Genomic DNA, 26,624 nt, shown 5'->3' with positions numbered 1-26,624 from the left:
CCTAGCATTCCTTTGAAGTTGGTGCTATTATGATTACTATTTCCCAGATGAAAAGATTGGGGTTCCAGAGCAGGTTTATAAGTTTATCAGTTGGCCAAAGTATTGGAGCTTCACCTTCAGTAAGAGTCCTTCCAATGAATATTCAGGGTTGACTGCATTTAGATTGACTGATTTGATCTCCTTGCAGTTCAAGGGACTCTCAAGAGTCTTCTCCAGCAACACATCTTGAAAGCATCAATTCTTCAGCACTAAGACTTCTTTATGGTCCAATTCTCACATCCATAAAAGACTAAAAAGCTCCCTAAAAAGACACAACTAAATTCAACGTGCGGATCGAGTCAGGCCCATGTCACATTACAAACCAGAGTTGTAGCCCCCAAAGCACAAGGTCTTAGAGTAGAAAGGATATAGCTCCCCATAAGGCAATCTTGGTAGAATTTCTATAAGAAGTGTGAATGGACACTGGGAGGAAAGGGTCCACAGATATCTTTCTCAATGTCTCTTTCTAACGTGAAAATAATATATTCTTCCCTCCCCCTTTTTTTTCCCAACAGAGGGAAACTTTGAATTAATTCCTCTTTTATTTAGTTTAAGAGATTCTCATAAAATAATCTATCTTCTCCTCTTTCCCTGGATCTGTCTCCTCTCCTTTCTTACTAAATCATTTCTGTTTGTCAGTCTGGCTACCTTAAGAATGAAAAAATTATCCAGTTTGACCAAAGGTAGCCTAGGAAATGTTACAAAAGAGTAATATCCTCAAATATCTCTCCTCTGGACTGTCAACAATACAAGCTATACTATTTATCCATTTCCCATTCATTCATTCTTTCACTCATTCATGACCAAGGTCAAATGTCATCTCCTCTGTGAAGCCCCACGTGGTGGTGAACACACTTTCCTCTATGTTCCTGCAACATGTTTGAAATCCTATTAGAAATGATCTGTTATTTCTACCTCTCTTTCCCTTGACAATAAATCATTTACAACAGATATGAAGATTTTTTTTGATCTTTATCAAGTGTCTAGCCGGAAGCCCAGTAGATGGCCTAGTAGTAGAATCACAGATTCTTAGTAATTATCTTCTTATCAACATAGAGATGAATGAATGAATGAATGTCCCTGCTGCATGGCAAGGTCCCACTGTCCCTCCCTGGCTCTATTTCCCAGATGGCTAACAGGTTTCATCTTTAGGGCCTACTGTGAATGACACATAGTGTCTCTATTGAGCTTTGTCTTAATAAGGATAATCGGTGATACTTGAGCTCAGTAGAAAGAATGCCATGATAGATTAGCGAAGTCTGGCACAATTAGTAGAGTGGTAAGAAATAACACACTTAAGGAACCTCTGCAGATGCTGTCTTTTGCTGCAGATGCTGTCTTCTGCTATACCTTCTGATCTGTTTACTGGTCATATTCCAGGATTGAACCCAGCAGGGCACAGTCTAGCCACAGAGGTTCTGACCAAGTGACCAAGATCCTCAGAAAAACAAAAGCCATATCAGGTCAATTTTCTTGTAAAATCCTAATCCAGAAAGGTGCTGGCGTCATGGATCTTGACACCATTGATCAATTAGTCTGATCCCTTGACCTCAGAGCCCGGTTGAATCCTTGCTGGCCCCTTCACAGTTTTATCATGACCCACAAACAAAGGCAATTACAGCTAGACCCTCACATGTTCCTTCTTATCCATCTCCAGCCAGTTCTAACTTTTTACACAAATTACAGGGCACAAAGCACTTCCTATGAATACCAACGTCTGCTCAAATTTCTTTTCCCAAGAGGGAAATATTTGGCGACTTCCAGCTGAATAGCTCTTCCCTTAATACCAATTCCATCTCATGGAACCAAGCAGAAAACTCCAAATACATCTAAACCTTCCTAGTGTGGACCCTTCTAAGCCGAGAGCAGACTTGCCACAGATGTTCCTCCCGGCACTACATAGCATCTCTGTCTCCGTGGTGATCATTACCCCTTCTTACCTTCTTTTGAGTCATAACTGACTTTCTGGTGCTGAAAAGACCCACCACTTTAGCAGCTTTCCCTATCATTCTGCCCAGGAAGCAGTCTGGGGTGTCCAGCTCTGTACACAATCCACAGCCCATAGAACTGTTGGCACATCTTTTGTTTCAGGAGGATATAATGGAACAGTGTAGATCTTGTATTCTGTGTGTCCCTCACCACCATGGATTTCTTGGGTGACTCTATTCCCTTCTTTTTTTAAAAAAAAGATTCATTCATTTGTTTATTTTTTGGCTGCACTGGGTCTTCATTGCTGGGCACGCAGGCTTTCTCTAGTTGCAGCGAGTGAGGGCTAGTCTGTAGGTGAGATGACCTTTCTTGCTGCAGAGCACAGGCTCTAGGATGCTCAGCCTAAGTAGCTGTGGCTCGCAGGCTCTCGCACGTGGCCTCAGTAGGCATGGCTCGCAGGCTCTCGCATGTGGCCTCAGTAGCTGTGGTGCACAGGCTTAGTTGCCTCTGGGCACATGGGATCTTCCCAGAACAGAGATTGAACCCATGTCCCCTGCATTGGTAGGTGGATTCTTAACCACTGGACCACCAGGGAAGCCCCTTCTATTCCCTTCTTCACTGAGGCAGTAGGTGTTTCCTAAAAGGGTTCCCCTTTCCGCCTATGGCCCCATAGTTCCATCCTTTTTTGGAACTAGCATGGCCCATTTCAGTAGAGGTGGTCCATGCTCCGCGGAGCACACCTGCTCTGTATCGTCCAGACAATAGTCACCGTGGTGAACCCAGCAGACACCAAGGACCCCTCCAGATCCCTCACTTTACCCTGACACTTAGATGTGCATTTCTCATTTTCAACTAAATCACCACTATATACAGGGAAGAAGAGAGAGGATGCAGGAATGGACACTGTGGATGTTCTAGAACTCCCATGTTTGCTCCACTGCAAACAGTCCTGGACACAGAAGGACAGCAGAGCTGTGTTTTCTTCCTACTGTTTGGACTGGGACTTCACTGAAAGATGTTCTTCTCTGATATCCCTGATATCCCTCCACTGATAGCCTACATCCCACCATCCCTGTAGGTGGCACTAGTGGTAAAGAACCGACTGCCAACGCAGGAGACAGAAGAGACGTGGGACATGGGTTTGAACCCTGGGTGGGGAAGATCCCCTGGAGGAAGGCATGGCAACTCACTCCAGTATTCTTACCTGGAAAACTCCATGGATGAGGAGCCTGGTGGGCTATAGTCCATAGGGTTACAAAGAGTCGGACATAGCCTAAGTGATTTAGCATGCATGCTAGAAATAAACTTATTTTCTTTGATAGAAGTGAATGCAAACTAGTACGGCCACTATGGAAAACATTGTGGAGATTCCTTAAAAAACTGGAAATAGAACTGCCATATGAACCAACAACCCCACTGCTGGGCATACACATGGAGGAAACCAAAATTGAAAGAGACATGTGTACCCCAATGTTCATTGCAGCACTGTTTATAATAGCCAGGACATGGAAGCAACCTAGATGTCCATCAACAGATGAATGGATAAGAAAGCTGTGGTACATCTACACAATGGAATATTACTCAGCCATTAAAAAGAATGCATTTGAATCAGTTCTAATGAGATGGATGAAACTGGAGCCTATCATACAGAGTGAAGTATGCCAGAAAGAAAAACACCAATACAGTATACTAACACATATATATGGAATTTAGAAAGATGGTAACGATGACCCTGTAAGTGAGACAGCAAAAGAGACACAGATGTATAGAACAGTGTTTTGGACTCTGTGGGAGAAGGTGAGGGCAGGATGATTTGGGAGAATGGCATTGAAACATGTATATTACCATATATGAAACAGATCGCCAGTCCAGGTTTGATGCATGAGACAGGGTGCTCGGGGCTGGTGCACTGGGATGACCCAGAGGGATGGGATGGGGAGGGAAATGGGAGGGAGGTTCAGGATGGGGAACACCTGTAAACTCATGGCTGATTCATATCAATGTATGGCAAAAACCACTACAATATTGTAAAGTAATTAGCCTCCAACTAAAATGAATAAATTTTTTAAAAAAGAAGTGAAAAAAATCAGTGTTATTTTTCAAAAAGATGAGACTCTTGGGGCTTCACATGTAAATGCACCCAAGGAGGGTCCAATCAAAGTTTTGAAAAGCAGACCAACACCAGAAATCTGTTGACACAGGACCTGGCACATTGAAAAGTACTTAATAAATGCTTGTTCTGTGACTGAATGAGTGAATTGGCTTGTGCCTGTTAAGTGTCTGAAAAATCTATGTATGAATCTGACTTACCTCAGTCTCTTTGAATTGAATTTTGCATGGCTACACACACACACACACACACACACATGCATACACACGTACACACACACACATAGACACACACACGCACACACACTCACACACACGTACGCACACACACACACACCTTGTATGCAGAATTGATTAAATGAGTCTTGAACCTGACTGCACAATCTCCCTGGTTTTTCCTTGACTACTGCCGTCTGCACGTTTTATGCAGCTAAGGTTTTCTATACTTTGATTCTGGCCTTCCATCCACCAAGTATTTTTGGTTTTTCTCTTCCCAAAGAAATACCTATCAGCCCCTGGGAGACATGTGTGCATAACACTCTGTGCATTCAGGAGGTAAAATGCCAGGCTTTTGTAAGTACTTACATGTGGAGAGAAGATCATGCAGATAAACTCTTACACCCCACATTTTGGATCACTCCAAGACCTACTTGCTATTTTAGATCTATTCCCTGGATCCACTGTCATTTTCCTCTTGATGCTCTAAAGTGTTTAACCCTGAGCTAATTCTAAGATTACCACGTGGCAGGCTTGTTAACACAAGACACCAGGCATGGTATAGGAAGAGAAACTGTAGGCCTTCAAGGGCAGCACTCTGCAAAGCGGAGGCCTTAAAAAGGAAACATCAGAGAAAGCAAATGTGTCTTCCAAGTAAGACTGGGTTCAATCCTGGTCCTACCATTTACTAAATGTTTTATCCTGGGCAAGTTACAAACTCCTCTGGAACCCAATCTTTTCATCTGGAAAATAGTGATCATAATAGCACTAACTTCAAAGGGATGCTATGAAAGTTGAATTAGATAGCCTGTACAAGCGCTTAACATGCTGCCTGGCACATAACTAATGCATTCCTCAGGCAAAGAAACTTGTAGTTAGCCGCCTAGTTGAGTAAAGTCAGAAATGTTTCTCATAAGAGTATCAAGTAGAATCTGAACATCCTGACCACACCCTTAAGAGAGAGCTGAAATGAAGATACTAGGAATAGACTGTTTGGAAGGGAGAATGTTCAAGTCAAGGCTCAAATTCCAGACAATTCTAGTAGACACAAAGCGTTCTAGATCAAAAGGCAAATATTGACACATTAAAAATCAAATAGACTAAATGCAATATTGTAATCAACCTCCAATTAAAATAAATAAATTTATATTTTTAAGAAATCAAATAGACTAAATGCAACGTGGTATCCTGGATTAGATCCTAGAACCAAACATGACACAGTGGAAAAACTGGTGAAATCAAAAAAGAGTCTGGCGTTTAAGTTAATAGTCATTTACCAATATTGGTTTCTTTGTTCTAATACATGCACCATGGTCATGGAAGATGTTGATGTTAGGTATACATGCGTGCGCGCTTGATCACTAAGTCATATCTGACTCTTGGTGACCTCTTGGACTGTAGCCCACCTGGCTCCTCTGTCCATGGTATATTCCCACTGGAGTGAGTTGTCATTTCCTTCTCCAGGAGATCTTTCTGATCCAGGGATTGAACCTACATCTCCTGTGTCTCCTGCCTTGGCAAGTGGATTCTTTACCACTGAGCCATCTAGGAAGTCCAATATTTAGGTAAGTGGACTGAAAGCTAAAGAGAAACTCTACATTAGCTTTGAGACATTTCTGTAAATCTACAGTTTGGGGGCTTCTTTGGTGGCTCAGATGGTTAAGAATCTGCCTGCAGTGCAGGAGACCCAGGTCTGATCCTGGGGTTAGGAAGATCCCCTAGAGTAGGGAATGGCAACCCACTCCAGTATTCTTGCCTAGAGAATTTTCTGGACAGAGGAGCCTGGCAGGCTACAGCCCATGGGGTCTCAAAGAGTTGGACACGACTGAACCACTAACACACACACATACAGTTATTCCAAAATTTAAAAGTTGGTTTTTTAAAAATAATTAAATAGAACTTTGGAGAACTTTCCAAAATAGACTCACTTAAAGTCATGTCTTTAATTTTTATCTTTCTGGGTGATAGATACCTGGAGGAGATGAAGGGTCTGAGATCCTTCTACCTGGATGAAACCAACATAATTGTCATTTATGCTGCCTTATCCTGGCGTATTTTCTCCTTCCTTCAGATCTGGCTTAGCAGGGGCCAGAGCCTGGTCACCAGCTTAGCTTAATCTGAAAGAAAGATGAGGTATCAGAATGGAAAAGTGGCCAACATTTGTTTTTCCTGAGCTCATTTTTCTCAGAAAAGTCAATGAATGTCTTATGACTATGCCCCCTCTTCCCCTCACACATTGTCCCCGTTGGACAACGTTCTTGGCTGTAGTTGAGAGAATTCATAATGATTTCTTGAAAACCCTGATGCAGGTCCCTGAATCTCCAACCCAGTGGCTAAAACAAAAGGTGGAGACAGTATTTCATTCAGCAATGACACTGACTCAAGAATGGCTTTGAAAAATTTACTCAACTGAAGTCACATCCCATGAAGTGAGGAAACTGAGGCTCAGCAAGACTAAGGGATTTACCCAAGGCCACATAAATAGATGTAAAGAGCCACACAGAGCTGGAGTCACAGAGAAATTCCAGTTTCTCCCTACTTCTTTCATATAAGTACTCACATGCATATGTACACACACATCTTCCCCAGAGGCCAAACCATCTCTGACTTCATGAAGTATGGACCAGACAGGTGTATTAAGTGCTTGACATGCATTTAATCCTAACAACACATATCTGGTACAAACCTCATTTTACCAAAGGGATAAATAAAGCCTAAAGAGGTTTATAGCTTCTGCAAGGCTTATATCATTTACAGAGTGGCTGAGCTAGAATACATGCTCATCCAATCTGATTTCAGAGTCTAAATTTTCAGGTACTCCATCTCCCAATGGGCAATTGTTGAACGAATAACTGAATGAAAGAATAAATGAATGAGATAACGGCCAGACAACTTTAGGGGATGAGTGAATAGTAGTCTCAATAATATTGTACCCTGCATTCTATGTCTAGAACCTGAGATAATCCCAGCCTCTTTTAGAGAGTGAGGTGGAAGCTGTGGATCTTATTAGCCTTGGACAGAATTTGAGGGGGATATGGAGAAAGGTGAATGCACAGGGAGTGAAAAAATAAAGGACTTGTAGCACTATTGAATTAAATAAGAAAATGACCTGATCAGTGTTGACAGCTATCAATTTAGTACACCCAACTATTGAGTGCAGAAATAGTGGAAAGAGTAAAAGGAAGTCAGAAATCCCCATCTCTCTAGTTGACACTCCTATCATGCTCCTCACCAAACAATATATAGAAAGGACTGGAAAACTTTCTTAAGAGGAAGCTTCCAGGGTATCTTTAGAAACGTAGTGGAGATGGATAAAGCGTATGGACTTGAGGTCAAACCTCTGCCCTGCAAATCAGGTGGCCAGAAGTTAGGACAGCAGACGGTCTTATCTGAGCCTTATCTCCTGTAGGTTTGCCTTTCATTTCCACTGGAGTGGACAGTCCCTGCAAGACTAGTGAATATTCCATACCGCCCCCCCACCCCCAACCCCACCGATTGCTTGTGTCTTTTTCTCTCCTCTTCCCTTTCTTGGGAACTTGACAGGTACTTAACGTATGGGAAGAAGAAACATACCACCTGAAAATATTTCACTAGACAGAGACAAACATGAAACATAAAGAAGCTCTTAGTTCTATCTCTCACTAGCCATTGGTTGTTTGATTTGGGGTAGGATGTTCAGCCTTGCTGGGCCTCTTTTTTTTATCTAAGAAATGAGATAACAGTCTCTAACTACCATGGTTAATAGGAGAATTAGACATCATCTCTCCAGAATCCCTAGTGCCAACAGAATAGATGCCCTATACAACTTGTTTTTATATTTTTATCTTTATTGTCATCATTGTCTATTTTATAAAACCTGTTTACATCAGCAGAGTCTCACAGCTACATGCCACCCAAAAACAAAGACAGAGGCCACATGTCCCCCAAATCTTGATACCACCCAGAGAGATGAAAGCTTGAGCCGTAATAGGGTTTATCATCAGAGTGGAGAGATGAGAGAGTTCAGCTGGGCTAGAAAAAGAAATAGCATGTCCAGCTTGGCTGAAGGAGGCCCTTTTGGTGCCTCCAAGTTCATTGCCTGATCCAGTCAGCTAAAGGGGGAGATGTCCTCTCAGACTGGGCTGCTGTCAAAAGATGGTCTTTGCTCTCTGTAGTCAGATTGTCAATGAAATTCAACCTGAGCTCTAGATATGTACAGGCTGATTAGCAGAACACCCACCATCAACAAACAAAACTAAATTAAACCTTATCTTTTGGGGATATTAACTTTGATTTTTTTTTTTTCTGCTGCTTGCTCCAACTCTAATGGATGTGGTTTAAAAATAGGACCAAACAGTTTATTAAAACCCAAAAGCCTCTCTTGGGACTCCAGGAGGAGTGGAAAAGGCTGGAGGCAGCCTAGTTGCTCTCATTAGGAGCCCCTCCTAGCAAGAACTAAGAATGTAATCAGTGGGATAATGACTGGAGCCTTGATCACCCCTGCCCATGCAGGATGCAAGCAGAGTACACAGAGCCAGGTTTTTTTGATGGGGGGATATTCCCCAAAAAAGCTCCTTGGGAGTGGGGTGGGCATCCTTAGAGATGGGGGTAGGAGTTTTATGAAGAAAAGAAAGGAGAAACCTGCGTAACATCAACCAGCAGCAATCATGGTGACGGAAAAATAATGGTAACAACAACAGCAATTGTATTAAATGTCTATATGGAGTTTTAACACCAGACCCAAGGAGAAAAACAGCAGGAAAGAAGGAAGTAAAAGTGAAGCGAAGGAAGTGATGGAAAGAGGGAAACATTTTTAAGTCCTAATTGTATGCAAGACAACAGCACAAAGTTTCTTAATTTTTATTGGAGTATAGTTGTTTTACAATGTTGTGTTAGTTTCTGGTGTATGGCAAAGTGAATCAGCTATATATATACACCCTCTTTTTTGGATTTCCTTCCCATTTAGGTCACCACAGTGCATTGATTAGAGTTCCCTCTGCTATACGGTATGTTCTCATTAGTTATCTATTTTATACATAGTATTAATAGCATATATACATCAATCCCTACAATAGCCAGGTCATGGAAGCAACCTAAATGTTCATCAACACTGGATGGATAAGGAAGAGGTGGTACATATATGCAATGGAATATTGCTGTTGTTTAGCTGCTAAGTCATGTTCAACTGTTTTGCAAATCGGACTTGCAAATCCCATGGTCTGTAGCCATCCAAGCTCCTCTGTCCATAGGATTTTCCAGGCAAGAATACTGGCGTGGATTGCCCTTTCCTTCTCCAGGGGATCTTCCCAACCCAGGGATCGAACCCTAGTCTCCTGCATTGCAGATGGCCTCCTGCATCACAAGCAGATTCTTCACAGCTGAGCCACCGTTACTCACCCATAAAAAGGAGCAAAATTTGATTATTTGCAGAGACATGGATGGATCCAGAGACTGTCATACAGAGTGAATAAGTCAGAAAGACGACACAATGGTTCTTTTACATTATTGTTTTTTAATCCTCAAAACTACCTTATGAGTTGTCTGCCATTTTTCATATCAAGAAATTGAGACAAACAAGTGGGACAACTTCTCCAGTCTCATAGCTAGTAAGTGTGAGGAGTGAAACCGTTGCCTTGGCCTCCTGGTACATTCTCCTAGACTGATCCTGGGAGTGAGAGTGAGACAGCACATCAAGCTGGGCAAGGCTACTGTCTTCAGAGTCTGGATCCCACTTCAATGAGTGATGGCCTGATTTTCCTACCAGTTCACATGGCAAGCAGAGATTCACAGCATTTTGTCATATCCCAGCCTGCTGCTATTACTTTTTTCTTTAAGTACCAAAACACACTCAGGTACACACATGTGCAATGGCCCCATTTCTGGGTAAAAGAAAGACAGAGGCTAGGGTATCCTAGACTTTCATCCTCTTGGTCCACTTTCTGCACAATTGTACCCTTTCTTTCTTCTTCTTTGTTTTACTCACTGTGATTCCCATCTGGCTTGCTTTTGTGTCCCTTCATCTTCTTTATTCCTATGCCGGAGTGTCTTTCTCTCTCTCTCTCTTAAGGCAGTTGTTTCCAATAAACCGTCAATTTTTTGTTTTTTTAAGTTGTTCAGTTATTTTAAGTTCCCTCTTCCACAATCCTCTTGTCTGAATTTCTGCTTTCCATCTGGGCCACTCGATCCTCTCCATTTCTGGATTGAAGACAAAGGAAGGTTTTTGTTGTTGTTGTTCAGCCTTTAAGTCATGCCTGACTCTTTGCAGCCCCATGAACTGCAGCACGCTAGGCTCCCTTGTCCATCACTGTCTCTCAGAGTTTGCTCAGATTTACGTCCATTGGGTCAGTGATGCTATCTAACAACCTCATCCTCTGCCATCCCCTTCTCTTTTTACCTTTAATCTTTCCCAGCTTCAGGGCTTTTTCCAATGAAAAGTTATGAGGAAGTTTCAGAATCCGGCTTGCTTTGGGGAATGGAAACGCATGGCAAAGGTGCAAATCACAGTTGCTGATATTTTCAGCATTTTTATTATATCTCAGGTCAGCTAGTAATGCAGTCGGACACACCTTGATTGGCCACTAGAATAATCCATTTTCATGCTTTCCTAGCTCTCTGTTTACGCACTGAGTAGGAACATTCAGTCTGAGTGCTCCCCGTGTGTCTATCAGTGGGAACCTTGGAAGAAAGCAGAGGACACACTCAAATTGTGCAACATAAAATGAGTTTGAGATAAGGATGACTTACAAAGATATAGGCAGGCTGTGGGCATGCCACAAAGGGTGGGGCAGTGTCCTGGGGATAGTAACTTATCTTTCTTATTCAAAGAACGTATTTATTTAATTCCACTTTCTAAGGAGTTATAGATAGTTGAGATAGGAAAGTGAGAGTAAAGTCGCTTAGTCGTTTCCAACTCTTTGCGACCCATGGGCTGTAGCCTACCAGGCTCCTCTGTCCATGGGATTTTCCAGGCAATAGTACTGGAGTGGATTGCCATTTCCTTCTCCAGGGGATCTTCCCGACCCAGGGATCGAACCCGGGTCTCCCACATTGTAGACAGACACTTAACCATCTGAGCCACCAAGGAAGTGCTAAGGAGTTATAGATAGTTGGGACAGGAAAAGAAGATATAAATATTTGGCTGCTATTTAATCCTTGCCCTTCCATCTCTAAAAGCGCTCTACTGTTACCATCCTTATACAGGAATAAGCTGAGCATCACAGAAATGAGATGACTTATCCAAGGTCTCATACTGACTCAGCAGCAGTTCTACAGTTTGAACCATGATCAATATGTGACTAACCTGAGTTCCTTCATTCTTTCTGCAGTAATGATGGAGCTGGCTTGATTCTAAGTCTTCCCATGTCACTTTAAAAGAACTGAGAGGGAAGGACTGCGCAGCTGTCTTTCCTGGGCAAACCTAGTTTCCATTAGAATTTAATTTAGATTTAATAAAATGCTTAATGAATCTTAATTAAATCCAAATTGAAATTTAAAAAAGGTTTAACAAGGTTTATTAGTGATGTGAGAGATCACACTATTCCACTTCAATAAATATTTTCCTAATAACAAATAACCATTTCATTAGTGAGGAAAAATGTTGCCATTAAGTCTAAATTAAATTATCCATAATTTACTGGCATAGTTAACAGTATATGTTAATGAAAAATATATAAAGTTTTTTTTTTTCCCCTCCTGCTTGTTATGAATGATTCTGGTATGGAGAATTTTTAAAAAGGCACTTGAGTAGAATGGATTGGGCAGGTGGTCTAAAGCCAATGGAACCATCTCTGAGTTTCTGTCTACCTACTAACAGAGAGAATGAGGTAAGAGAAGAAAAAAATATGGGCTTTCCACAAATGCCACCTGGACAGAATGGGTGGAGAGACTGTGAAGCTAGGCTATAAACTGGCTCAAGAAAAAGATAGAGAGAAAATTCAGATTCATATAAAATGGCACATATCAGATGTGATACAGAAAGACTGAGGATTCAGGATGTGAGAGAGGAAAAATGGGTCAAAATGCATTCCTGTTGCTTGCGTGAATGTGTGTTTATACAATCTAACTTTTTATTTCTTCAAGATTGAACATGACACATGTGAGGGAAAAGATTGGTGGCAGCCTGTAGTAGGGTGAAGGAGGCAGAGACGGAGATGCAGATAGATTTCTGGGGCAGGGGGTCAAGTTCCAGAGTGGGAGGTAAATTTCCAGTAAAGAATATGTCTTTAGGGACAGGACAGTGGGTATCTATATGGGGTCCTAATTTTGTGTTCCACTCCACAATGCTGTTGTGATTGGATAGAGAAGGGACTGTGACCTGAATGGTGTAACTCTGCAGCAATTTGAAGCATGTCAGAGATAAAGTATTGCCAACCAATATTGTCACTCCAACATGTAATCAATATAAAGATATGAATGCAATATTTTGCATTTTATTTTATATTATGTTCTTTAACTCTGGTACAGCATGTCTGAGTTTGGACTGGACACATTTCAAGTGCTCAGTAGCTACATGTGGCCACCATATTTGACAGCATGGATCTAGCCACTTCCAAAATACCATACACATGTTTAGGGACGTGGGGAAAACACTAAGATTTGTAGATGAATATTGAGCCAGAAATTATTGTTTAGCTGCAGTTATTGAATGTTGTGAGAAAACCTGATTTAATAACTAGAAAAAATATTCATGCATCAGCTCACAGTGGATGTAGTAAAAATGACCAAAAAGCAAAATGAGTTAATAGGGAGTCATTTCACAACAGTGGATTCTATTAGAAAGGCTGCTGCTGCCAAGTCGCTTCAGTCATGTCCGACTCTGTGTGACCCCAGAGATGGCAGCCCACCAGGCTCCACCAATCCCTGGGATTCTCCAGGCAAGAACACTGGAGTGGGTTGCCATTTCCTTCTCCAATGCGTGAAAGTGAAAAATGAAAGCAAAGTCGCTCAGTTGTGTAAGACTCTTCACGACCCCATGGGCCACAGCCTACCAGGCTCCTCCATCCCTGGGATTCTCCAGGCAAGAGTACTGGAGTGGGTTGCCATTGCCTTCTCCAATGCGTGAAAGTGAAAAATGAAAGTGAAGTCATTCACTCGTGTCAGACTCTTCACGACCCCATGGGCCACAGCCTACCAGGCTCCTCCATCCATGGGATTCTCCAGGCAAGAGTACTGGAGTGGGTTGACATTGCCTTCTCCTATTAGAAAGGCTAGTGATATTTTAACTTTTGAAAAATGATAGGATAAAAAAATCACAGAGATAATAAAGACTGGAAAGTAGCATCATAATTAGAAATTCTTCTGACTTCCCCGGTGGCTTAGTGATTAAGAATCCACCTTGCAACACAGGGAACATGGGTTCAATCCCTGGTTGGGGAGCTGGAATATCACATGCTGCAGAGCAACTAAACCCTCGTGCTGCAACTGTTGAGCCCAAGCGCCACAACTAGAGAGTCCATGCACAGCAATAAAAGATTCCACATGACGCAACAGAGATTTCCATATGCTGCAACAAAGACCCAACACAGCCAAATAAAGAAATAATTTTTTAAAAATAAAATCATCTCATTTATCCCAATCCCAAGAGTTGCCATTGGCATTAGAATTCGAGAGCAGAACTCCTTGATTTCTCAGGGTTTATAAGCAGTATGAGGGTGAATGTCAAATCTGTCTTACCCATTAGAGTGCCTTAGTGGATGCTCAAAAAAAAAAAAGTTTCTGAAGTGCATTAAATGAAGAGGAGAGTAGACAGAAAAAGCAGATGCACTTTTCCTGAGAGCTGAATACAGAGATGCAAAGCCAGAAAGGACAATCCTACATGAGGGGAGGGGTTAATGCCACCTTTCTCCAGCTGTACCTCATCTTCACTCTCACCCTGAGTAGGTGAGATGATTAAAACATGTACAACTTTCTTGCCCTGATATATGTCACCAACTTCCCTGGAGCTGCACAAAAAGATTATACAACAATCTGTGTTATTTCTCCAAGCTTCTGATTCCTATAGTTTTTCTCTCCGCAACCTATTCTCCAAACTGACTGTAGAGTATAATTCTTGATAGCCTATGACTTCCTCCAGGGCAAGTTTTGTGCATCTCCAAGCACCCAACTAAGTGTCTAGCACAGTGCCCTTCACCTAGCAAGCCCTCCAAAATTGCAGGTTTTTATATTGGAAGACATACCAGAGAGAAAGAAAGAAAAAAAAACGAAGATAAAAAAATGAAGGAAGAAAGAAAGTTAACCAAAGGTCACATCAGCATTTTTAAGACATCTTTGTACTTTAATGGGGCATTATTTTGGCAGAACATAAATTTGGTATCTTTGATGGTTGTTTTAACTGTACATTCGGGTCCAAAGTATTTACCTGCCAAAGCAGGGGGAATGCATTTGCGTTGGTTCACATATGCAAACCCAACATTTCTGTAAAGGATTTTTCATTCATCAGGACCAAGCTCTTAAGTCCACACCACACATCACTAAGACATTTTTGAACGTGATAATGTTTCCGTTTATTCTGCCTCCCAGAAGTTAGAGACTACTTGACATTTACAGTACAAGAGACCCGCCTCTTAAGGCTGAAGGGTCCTTCATGGTTCTCTGTTCTCAGACTCAGATGCTGTTTCATACGGTCCTCAGCTCTGTGTTAGAGGAGTCAGGCTGCAGACCTTTAAAACCTTCTTGCCCTAGATAAACAATACTGTGTGTCTGAGCCTTCCTGAAAGGGAAAACAGAGTAATCTAAAAAGGCATGTTTGTAAAAGATCAATTTGTAGAAGTACTAGGTGATTTCTCTATTTAAAAAAACAAAACCAGTCATTTATTGGGAGGAAAAGGATTCAGGGCCCTTCTGTCTGGGCTTTGTTATCTATTATTAGTTTTTCTGTTGGAAAGAAGTGAGTATATAGAGATTTAACATTAAAAAAATACTAATAAGTATTTCAGCTGTCTGGCTATTGTGAGTTGAAGACATCTGTATTTTTAATTAGCCCTTTCATAAATGTGATTATGGGATGTCACGTGGTCACCCTTGAAACCAACACCTGGAACTTTGAAAGGACAGCCATTCAGAGTCCGAGGGCTTAGTGAACACCGGGATGTCCTGGCAATTGCATTAACTGTGTTATCAAGAGGTCTCCAGACCCAAATGATTTTCCTGTCTGTAAATTAAATAATAAATGAAAACAAAATCCACTGGGTCCAACAGGAAAGCACAAATATAACAGTGAGAATTTCCTGTCACAAGGATATTTCAAACCCCTGTTATCAAAAAAAAACCCTACTGAATGGAGTCTGATAAAGCCCTCAGCCTTGGAGAATGAGTCACAGGGCATTCAGAGCTTCTTTCAGTTTCACCAGCATGAAGAGCTCAAGGTCCCACTGGAGCCAAAGCTACACCTGAAAAAGAGGGTGGAGGGATCAGTGTTGATTCTATGAAAAGCCTTGTTGGATACTCTGGCCTCTAAATTCTCATGGAGAAAGTATTCTATGCAGTGGCTGATATAATGCAACAGTTCTTCAGACTCATGGGAAATCACACACTTTAATTCTTAGTCAAGAGCCACAATTATAAAAAGGCAGATCTCCCCATTGGCTGGAGTCTACATTGCCTGTTAGCCCTCTTCTCTTTGGTCACAGCTGATCAAAGGCCACCATCTTAACCACACAGGCTGGTGATTGCTCACTGGGGTGCTTGCAAGTCATGCCATCCTGATGGGGGAGTGAGAAGCATGATCTAGATTCAGCCATTGCTGATTTCAAATCCCCCAGTTTCACCAGGACTTGATGGCAAAAGCTTAGAGCGCCAATTGCTTTCAATCTATTCTTTTTCTTACGTGAGGAGTTTTCTTCTTTACTCCCCAATTCTTGTCCTTAGCATTTCTAATTAATGATGATTAACAGAGAAAAGTCTATGCAAACTCACATTAGGTGAAGGTCTCCTTCTGGTCAATTTCCCATGTCAAGGTGTGTAACTTGGCATCAATGTTATTAAACTCCCAAGAGCTTTGGGAAATATGTCTGGGGGTGATGACACCTAATCAAGTATGATGAATAACTTATTCACTTCCCCACATGAATGGTGGGAGGGGTTTAAAATTCAAGTGTTAAAGGCATAAAAAGAGGGACTTCCCTGGTGGTCCAGTGGTTAAGAATCTGCCCTGCAATGCAAGGGATGTGGGTTTGATCCTCGGTCAGGGAACTAAGATTCCATATACCATGGAGCAACTGAGCCAGCACATCATAGCTAAAGAGTCCATGGGCCACAACGAAAGGCCCCATATGATGCAATTAAAATTCCATATGCCTCAACTAAGACTGACCCAGCCAAATTAATTAATTAAAAAAAAATACAACCAAAGATATATTTTTGAGAACTTAAGTGTTTATTCCCAAAGCAATTATTTTAAGAAGATAAAAGGCATTTTGGATATATGACAGCTTACATGCACATTTGTAAAAACCTGCACAAAGATAGTATATATGTTGCTGAAACGAGCAAAACCTGCTCAAAGACACAAGCCCAAAATTTACACTACAAAATTCAGTTTTGATCTGCCAAATACAGCACATATTGACAGAACTTAAAGAGTTTTTGTGGCTTTTCAATCCTTTACTCAAAAACCTGTCAACGTGTTTCAGGAAATAAAAGTAAGAAATTCTGGGAGTCCCACAAATGTTCTCAAGTTTAGAGGGACGTTGCTGGAGACATGAGAATAGGATTCAAAAGCCTCCTTAGAGGTCTGTGCTCCAATCTGGGCGTTTCATGGCTCCATTTCCCCCATGGAAGGTGGGTTCTTCTCACCCAAGTTAGGACAGCAGAATTGTCCCTAGGAGTAACACCTACTGGCTGGAGCCAAACCCCACAAATGAAAGGAAGAGGTTTCGATTTATTAATATCCAGGCAAATGTGAAAGCACCACTCTCCTTTGGTAGACACACAGAATACAAAGCTCGCTGGTTGTATGAGAGGGTTAAAATAAGGCTGTCTTTACCTCTGCCCTAAATCTAAGACTTACCTTAGCCAATCAGCTCCTAAGAGGCAATCACTATGCTATCATCTGTGGAAGCACTGAGTCAAAGTAACAGCTAAAGACAAAAGATGGAAGGTCAGTAGATCTGCTGTGACTTGGCTTATTACCTGAGAGGCAGAATGTGAAAAAAAAATAAGGGTCTTAGTGTTCTGACCTATAACTAGCAGTCACCTTCCTTATTCATAAATCGTGGTCCCCAGAATCAAATTCTTGGCTCCTCAAAACTTAGAGTTTGTAAGGAGGACATGGCCAGAGATGCAGCAACAAGAAAAGAAATGCTGTCTTTCTTTCTCTTACTATCATGGGTCACGGTGACAGTGACCCACGCAAGAATGCATTAGCACAATGCCTGGATACATTACGTTATATCACTTTGTCTCTCATTTCGCAAGCAAGGGGTTCATTCATTCGTCCATTCACTCATGTTTCCATTTAAAATAAATATTTCTCATTCAGAAGCCCCTCCCGCCCTCCTTCTCAAGAACTTCAGAGACCCCCACCCTCCCTCTCATGTCACATAAAAGCAATAGGACTTTTATGTGACATGTTCAGCCTAGATTAAACTGATTTCAAAGAATCTTAACTGTAAGAGCCAGTTGCATCTTGAGGAGCGTGGTGCAGGTATTTTATAAAATGAAAACTGCACACTTTCAGTTATGAAAGCACTTCTACCCAGTCTTTACTCAAAACTTAGCCTTGGATGACAATACCAATATTTCTCTTTCTAGGGAACTAAAGAGACATAATTTGAAATAAAGATACTCTTAAAATCAAGGGCTAACTGATACAACTTTCCACCAATCGTACCTATGATCATATTAGAAATAACAGATCAGTGTAACTTAAAATGCATATTCTTTTCCAAATGGCATCATAGAATAATTATGTATTCACATGAACTTAATAGACTAACTTCTTTCACAGTAACAAAAAGAATTAAACACATGGTAAAACAAACATTCATTGGAGACAGCTATTTGGTATACACTTCCAGAATGATATAGCAGAATTAATGTTTGGCATCACCTACAGAGTGCATCTTTTTTTTCACTTTGCATTTAAGTGGCTACACATATCTAAGTTCTTTTCTTGTGGAGCAATAAATAATGGAGATGATTTATACAATGTCTACAGAAAATCGGCCCTCAAAAGTGACAAGAACATGGCCTGGTGCCACAATTATGAATTTTTATTAAGAATCAATTCAAAAAATTACAGGAGAAAGAGGAAGTGAGTGTTGCCTAAGACAAGGAGAAAAGGAGACTGAAATCGAACAGACCCAGAACAAGTGTAGTTTTGCTTCAAGTCTGCTAGATAGTAAACAATGCAATCATTTAACACGCATATTTTTGTATTATACTCATAGTCTTCTTTCTTGCGGAATTTTTCTCATGCCTTCCCTCTTTGAAGTGAGTTGAGAGAGTTATGTCAAGGACAAGTTTAAAACATGAAAGCCTTCTGACATAAATCTACAGGAAGCTGGCCACTCTTTCAGGCTCTTGAGTTGTCTACACTGGGAGAAACCTGAGTGAGCATATAATTCAAGCATTTTAGGTTTTAACTCTGATCAGTACATCACCCTCATTTATTATGGGTGTGCTGAGACTGTACTTTGGCTCTACCAGAAAGAGAAGGTTATTGATTAGCAATGTCTGCTACAGGCATAGCAATCATGAGTGATAGTGTGCACAACGCATATTTGGCACTTCTGACTTAGTCCTTTGTACAGATGTAGAAACCAGGGCTCATGGATCGCTAAATGCTGAGCCCCAACTCTCACAGGAGCAAAACTATGACAAGAGCCCTGTCTTCTTTGCACTAGAAACAGGTTTAAAGTTGGATCCAAGGCATCTTGATTCTCAGTCCTCTACTTTTTTCATTCTTCTCCACTTATCTTCCCTTTGCAAACATGTTATACTAAACCTGCTGGTTTTTTTTCTAATAAAAACACAGTGCTGATTGTATACTGTGATTCAACCAAAACAAACAAGCAACAACAACAAAATTAAAACACAGCCAAATATTGCTCTAAAGCAAAAAACATCTGTAAGAGCTACTCAAAAAAATTGAAAATTACATCTCACTTTAAACATCTCCCATTGTGAAAATACGGAGCGGGGGCAGATAAAGGACAAAAGTCACCTCTATAGTCTGAAGTAGAAGGTATTGATCTGGCAGGGCCAAGAGCATGTCAATGTTATATATGGCAGTGAACTGGATTGGCGCACAGCAGATAGTATTGTTCAATAGTAATAAATAATAATTATGTACAGGGATTGTCTCATGGATGCGCCATTCTCCCGCCTTCACTAATAATCAGAATCTGGTTCTTTCAGAAACCTCCTTTCACTCTTATTCTAACAAGGCAGTAATTCATTCTAGGTCCATGGAAGGCCCATACATCTCTTCTAAATGTCCCTTGTACACGGGCACATAAGATGATCGTAAGTTTAATTAAAGGTCATGACAGCATCCTGCCCTCTGGTCCTCTTAATTCCATATTGTTCCTTGTGACTTGCCCTGACACTGTATACCTGGCACATCCATGGATAAGAATCAAGCAGCTTCCATGTCTATGTTGTGATTTTTTATATCCCCAGGGTGGCGGCAGTGGGGGGAGGGGAGAGTCTCAATGGACTTTAATCGTAGACTTTGGGTACGTAGACTTTAAATCACCATCTGGATGTCATGTGTTCATTGAAGGACAGCAGAGGCAAATTCTTTCAAAATATTTAGCACAACTGTAAGAGCCCTACGGGAACTAAATGAGGGCTTTTCAGTTAAAACTCCTCGTGCTGGGCCAGCACTCAGGTGATGAACACTTGTGTTACTCACCACTTGAAAAATAAAAGTTTCTAGTGTCTCATAGTGTAAGTAAGTGTTAGTCGCTCAGTCGTGCCCGACTCTTTGCAACCCCATGGACTGCAGCCCACCAGGCTCCTCTGTCCATGAGATTTTTCCAGGCAAGGATACGGAGTGGGTTGCCATTTCCTTCTCCAGTGTCTCATAGGCAGTATCAAATATGCCTATAATACAGCATACTTTAATCAGATGAAGGCCACAAATCTCAAATATCATCATACATGCAGCTTTTCATATGGAGAAAATGAAGATGCTATGTCAGATGGCCTAGCTTGTACCCTGTCTACATTTTGGCTAGATTTATGAATTATAAGTCATTTCTTTTTCCTCCCCTGAAAATGGGGATAATAATAGTCATATCACAAGATTGGTAAGAATAAAATAAGAATACATACATTTAAGGAATTTATAACCATACCTTCTGCAAAATCCCTGAATCATTTTTAACTATTTTGATTACCTGTAAACTGTATCAACATTAATATAATTGGCAATCATATATTAATAAAATGAGGTCTTAGTAGCACAATACTGCAAAATGTCCCATAGCTGGCCAACATGCCAGCTTCAAAATCAAACTTTCATATCATCCATGTCTCCTAGATCATACCCAAACTTGAAATCACAAGAAACTAAGATCCAGGAGAAGGTAATGTTTAACAGAGACACAGGCTTTGCCAGTCTAAAAATGATTTTCCTAAGGGGACATCTGCCTTCCCAAGAGACAAGAACCGCTGTCTACTTTAACTTCAGAATCATTATCCCCTGCCTCCCCCAAAAAGAATGCCTTGCATACGGAAGGCTGGGTCTTACAGAGTATTTGGGAGCTCACCTATGGGGTGCTGGTGGGGGAGGAGAGGAGAGCAGGCAGGAGACAGAGAGTCAGCCGATCAATAGAACCACTTTAGGATAATGGCTGCAGCTGCAGAGGACAAACGGGGCTGGACCGCAGGCCAGCTCCATCACTGCCAGGAAAGACCCATTTGCAGGAACAAAGGGCTTCATCTGCCCTACCGGGCGCAGGACCTCGCTCAGCGACTCTACCACAGGACACTGCTCGATGTCCCAGACTACCTGTCGGTTCCGCCCTGGGCCAGCCTCACAGTTCGTCTTTAGATGAACAGGGAACGGGGATGGGGAATAGGGTGGGTCAGGGAAGCACTGACACAGGGGATGGACCAGAGCGAGAGGGATTAACATCGCAAACCTGCAAGGTGGAGGGTGGGATTAATAGATGCCTACACTCAGAACGAGGTGGCTCAGTGGTAGAGAGTCTGCCTGCCACTGCAGGAGACACTGGTTTGATTCCTGGGTTGGGATGATCCCCTGGAGGAGGAAATGGCAACCTGCTCCAGTATTCCTGCCAGGAAAATCCAGTGGACAGAGGAGCCCAGCAGGCTACCGTTGCAAAGAGTCAGCTACGACTGAGCACACACAAATAGGCAGGAGAGCCCCTACTTTAGCCAAAGGATGCAAACTCCTCCCCAGGTGCAACCTTTTGACAGAACTGGTTCTAAAAAGAGGGAAAACTGACTGATTTATTCTTCAGCCTTTGTTTCTTTCCCAAGTCCCTCTGTAGAGTCTGTGTCTGAAAGGGAAACCAGCTCTATCCGGCTTGGGAAAAGGAAAGAGAACAAACAGAGGCCGGGCAGCCCCATATGCTGGAGGAAATACCAACTGGGAAGCAAATTGTCCATGTTTCAAGATAAACTTGACTGAATAAGTAGCTAAAAGCTCTGGATCGCATACCATGGACCAGCCATAGGGGTTACATAGTATCACTATCTGTCATTTTCTAAATGAGGACAAGCCGAGCGCTGCACTTCACGAGGTTGCAAAGGGTTGGACACAACTGGGCAACTAAACAACTTATACATATGAAAGACAGATCTTCAGCCATCTTCTGTCTGCGTGTCAGGGACCCAGGAGTACTGATGTAGGTTCTAGTCAAAACCTGAAGACTTGAGAACCAGGGAAGCACATAATCTAAGTTCCAGTTGAAGTCCAAAGGCCCCAGAACCTGTAGTTTCAATGCCCAAGGGCAGCAGAAGATGGATTTCCCAGGTCAAGCAGAGTGTAAACTTGCCCTTCCTCCATCCTTTTATTCTATTCAAGCCCTCACGGGATTGGACGGTGCCTGTCCCTGTTGGTAAGGGAACTCTTTTTCAGCTTACCAATTCAAATGCTAATCTCTTTCAGAAACACCCTCCAAGACAAACCCACAAATAATGTTTTACCAACTATCTGATCATCCCTTAATCCAGACAAAAGAACACAGGAAATCAAACGATCACACTTTCTGTAAACTTGACTTCATGGCCTTAAGATTTGAACAGTGCAATGCAGCTTTCTGGAAAAGATCACTGTTGTGGAGGGAAAGAATCATACTAGGGGAATTCGTGTCCTGGCGCCAGACGTCTTGGGGAGATGCTCTGGACGAGTAAACGTAGGAGTGCTCCTAGTGAGGAGTATTAATGAAGCATCTGTGCTGAGCTGTGCTTGGTCGCTCAGAAGTGTCTGACTCTTTGTGACCCCATGGACTGTAGCCCACCAGGCTCCTCTGCCCATGGGGATTCTCTAGGTAAGAATACTGGAGTGGGTTGTCATGCCGTCCTCCAGGGGAACCTTCCCAACCCAGGGATCAAATCCAGGTGTCCTGCGGTGCAGGCGGCACTTTCTTTACCATCTGAGCCACGAGGGAAGCCCTTAATGAAGCATCTACTATGTACTAAGTACTTGACATCAAATTTCACATTGAATCTTCACAACAATCCCTCTGCAGTAGATACTATTACACCAATAAGGGAAGAGCTTTGTCGTGCTTAGTTGCAGAAACTCTTTCAGCTGATGATTATGGTGGCCAAGATCCAAATGCTAAGGCAGCCTGACTTCAGAGCCTAGGCTATTTATTTATTTAGCTTTCATAGATGTGCAGGCTTTTCTCTAGTTGAGGCAGGCAGGGTCCACTCTCTGAGAGGTCAGGGCAAGATGGTTAAGGCAGGCCTGGGCCTGCCCGGGCATGTCGGGACATGACCCGGCAGAGGACTGCAGACACACCTCGAAGACGGACCGGCAACCAAGCGGACCAACCAGGAGCCGACACGGAGCCCTTGGACGCCAATCACCGCTGAGCCCGCACTTTCTTCATATGGGAACCCGGCCCCGGCTATAAAACCCTTCCCCCACCCCTCATACCTCGCAGACTCCCTTTGTCTCCTTGCTCTCTCGCCCCCGGGAGTTCTGCCCGAGAGTGACCGCCCAATAAAGGCCCTTATCAACGGTCCATAGAGGTGGCGTTTTCTTCCCGCGGCGGTTCTTACATTTGGCGCCCAACGTGGGGCTCGAGGTGAGGGCCCCCGGCACTTGCCGTTGAGGCCCCCTCGAGCTCCACCGCCGCGGTAGCCCCGGACTCAGGTGGCTGACCAACCCCCCCGGATGGCAGGATACGGGGTAAGTCCCTTCGGCTTTGGGGCCCGCCTTCCCTGGCGACCACCTCCTAGGGCCCGGTAACGGGTGCGCACTTACTGGGCCCTCCCGGTCACCAGCTTGTGAGGGAGACGTCCCAAGCGGCTGAGTAGACTTCCGGCTTCGGCCTTTCCTGGTCCCCAGCCCGTGAGGAAGACGTTCCGAGCGGCTGTACGGACCTCCGGCTTCCCCTGACGTGTCCGAAGACGTTCGGGCAGCGGGGGTTGCCTCCACGCTCTGTGGTCACCATGGGATCGACGGCCTCCAAACCCGACCCCCAATACTCCACCCCCTTAGAGTGTCTGCTGGCTAACCTGCGGACCCTAAGACTAAAGGGATATATCCGCCCCAAGCAGCTCACTTTTCTGTGTTCACAAGCCTGGCCTCAATATCCCCTAGATAATGGTTCACAGTGGCCAGCCACAGGGACATTTGACTTTGACGTCCTCCGTGATTTAGATAATTACTGCCGGAAAACGGGAAAATGGTCTGAGGTCCCCTATGTTCAGGCCTTTTGGGCGTTGCGCTTTCGCCCCACCCTATGCACCATGTGCGCTCCCAGCCAAATTCTACTTACCATGGCTCCCCCGACTCCACCCTCCAGGGCCAAGCCAGCCCCTCCCGTCTCTGAGTCCTCTGCCTTCTCTGTTCCCCCGGAAGATCTGGTGGCCCCTCCTCCCTATACCTCTCCCACGGCCCCCACCCCTTCCGCTCCGGCTCCTGCCCCCTCCCCCTCCACTCTGACCTCTCCTACCTCCGCTCCCACCCCCGAGACGCGACCACCGGCCCCGGATCCTCCGGCCCTTAACCCCATCTTGTATCCTCCTCTTCCCCCCGTCACTCCCTCCCCTTCTCCGGTTAGCTCCCACACTCGCTCCCACAGCAACCCTCCGGGAGCCTCCCCTCCCCCTCCCCTAGCCCCGCTACTCCCTCTCCGACAAGTAGCCGGAGCTGAGGGTCTAGCCCAAGTCCATGTCCCCTTCTCCCTCCAAGACTTAGCACAGATTGAGGCCAAACTGGGTTCCTTCTCCTCCAACCCTACTCAGTACATTAAGCAGTTTACTGGTCTGACCCGCGCCTATGCCTTGACATGGCAGGACATATATGTCATTCTGGGGTCTACCACCACTCCCGAAGAGAGGCAGGCCATCTGGATGGCGGCCAAAGCTCAGGCTGACCAGCGGCACTATGCTAACCCCTCCCCCGAGCGCCCCCCGGGGGCTCAGGCGGTTCCTGACACCGACCCTGATTGGAACTACCAGGAAGGGGGTGGCGGCCAGTTGCGAGTACGCTACATGATAGAATGTATCCTCGATGGGATGGAAACGTCCTCTCATAAGGTTGTAAACCTCCTCAAATTAGATGAGGTGACCCAGGGGCCCGACAAAAACCCAGCCATGTTCCTTAATCAGCTGACCAAGGCCCTCGTCCAATACACCCGGCTGTCCCCTGAGTCCCCCATCGGGGCGGCCACCTTGGCCAATCGTTTTATTTCCCAATCTGCCCCCGATATCCGGAAAAAGCTGGCCAAGGCCGAGGACGGCCCTCAGACCCCTATCCGAGACCTGGTAAAAATGGCTTTTAAGGTCTACAATGCCCGCGAGGAAACTGCTGAGGCCAGCCGAAAGGCAAGGCTCAAGCAAAAGGCCGAATTTCAGGCAAGCCTCCTAAACCAGCAAACCCAGGCCTTGGTAGCAGCCCTGCGGCCGGCAGCGGGCTTGGGGCCCCAAAACCCCCCTCCGGGGGCCTGCTTCAAGTGCGGCCAAGAAGGGCACTGGGCCAAGATGTGCCCCAATCCGCGGCCTCCTTCCAAGCCGTGCCCGTTGTGCAAACGACGAGGACACTGGGCTAGTGACTGTCCCCAGGCCTCTCGGGCCTCGACCTCTAGGGGCTGGGGACCGGAGCGCCCCAGGGAGACCTCCTGCCCTCCTCCGGCTTTGGAGCTGCTGAGCTTTGACGGCGACTGATGCCGCCCAGACTCAGGGACCCCAATAACCCAAGCCGAGCCCAGGGTAACACTCCAGGTAGCGGGTAAGTCCATCAATTTTCAGGTTGATACGGGGGCTACCTATTCGGTCCTTCCCTCTTTCGGAGGCACTCTACGTCCTTCCCAGGTTTCAGTTATGGGCATTGACGGCCAACCCTCGTGTCCGCTCCAAACCCAACCACTAGCCTGTCAATTAGACTCCTGTCTATTTACCCACTCCTTTCTGGTCATTCCCTCCTGCCCTACTCCTCTCTTGGGAAGAGACATACTTGCCAAGCTGAAGGCCACTCTTCAGCTAGCTCCAGGATCGGCTCCCACGTCAGGGGCCTTCCTAATGCTACTTGTTGACCCTCCAACCTCTTCTGTTAATCCTGAGGTCTGGGACACCCGAGTCCTGGTGGTGGCTCGGCACCACCCTCCAGTTCTCATTCGGCTAAGGGACCCTACCTGTTTCCCAACCCAGCCCCAGTTTCCTTTGTCTACTCGCAACCTCAGAGGGCTAAAGCCTATCATTGACCGTCTCCTGGGACAGGGTCTCCTGATCCCTACCTCCCCCTGTAACACGTCCATCCTCCCTGTTCGAAAGGCTTCAGGAGACTACCGGCTAGTGCAGGATCTCCACCTGATCAACGCGGCGGTGGTCCCTGCCCATCCACTCGTCCCTAACCCCTACACCCTCCTTTCTTCCATACCTCCTCAGACCTCTCATTTCACTGTTATTGACCTCAAGGATGCCTTTTTTACCATTCCACTCCATCCCGACTGCCAATTCCTCTTTGCCTTCACCTGGACTGACCCCGACACCCAGCTAACCACGCAACTCACATGGACCGTACTTCCTCAGGGGTTCAGAGACAGTCCCCACTACTTCGGGCAGGCTCTGTCCCAGGACCTGGTTAAGTGCTCGCTTCGCCCTAGCACCCTTCTCCAGTACGTTGACGACTTGCTCCTTTGCAGTCCCTCAGAAGAGACCTCCCGACAACCTACTGCAACTCTCCTCAATTTCCTTGGCTCCCA

Source organism: Budorcas taxicolor, chromosome 13, assembly GCF_023091745.1.
Source record: "Budorcas taxicolor isolate Tak-1 chromosome 13, Takin1.1, whole genome shotgun sequence".
Classification (NCBI taxonomy): domain Eukaryota; kingdom Metazoa; phylum Chordata; class Mammalia; order Artiodactyla; family Bovidae; genus Budorcas; species Budorcas taxicolor.
This window is presented reverse-complemented; position numbering follows the sequence as displayed.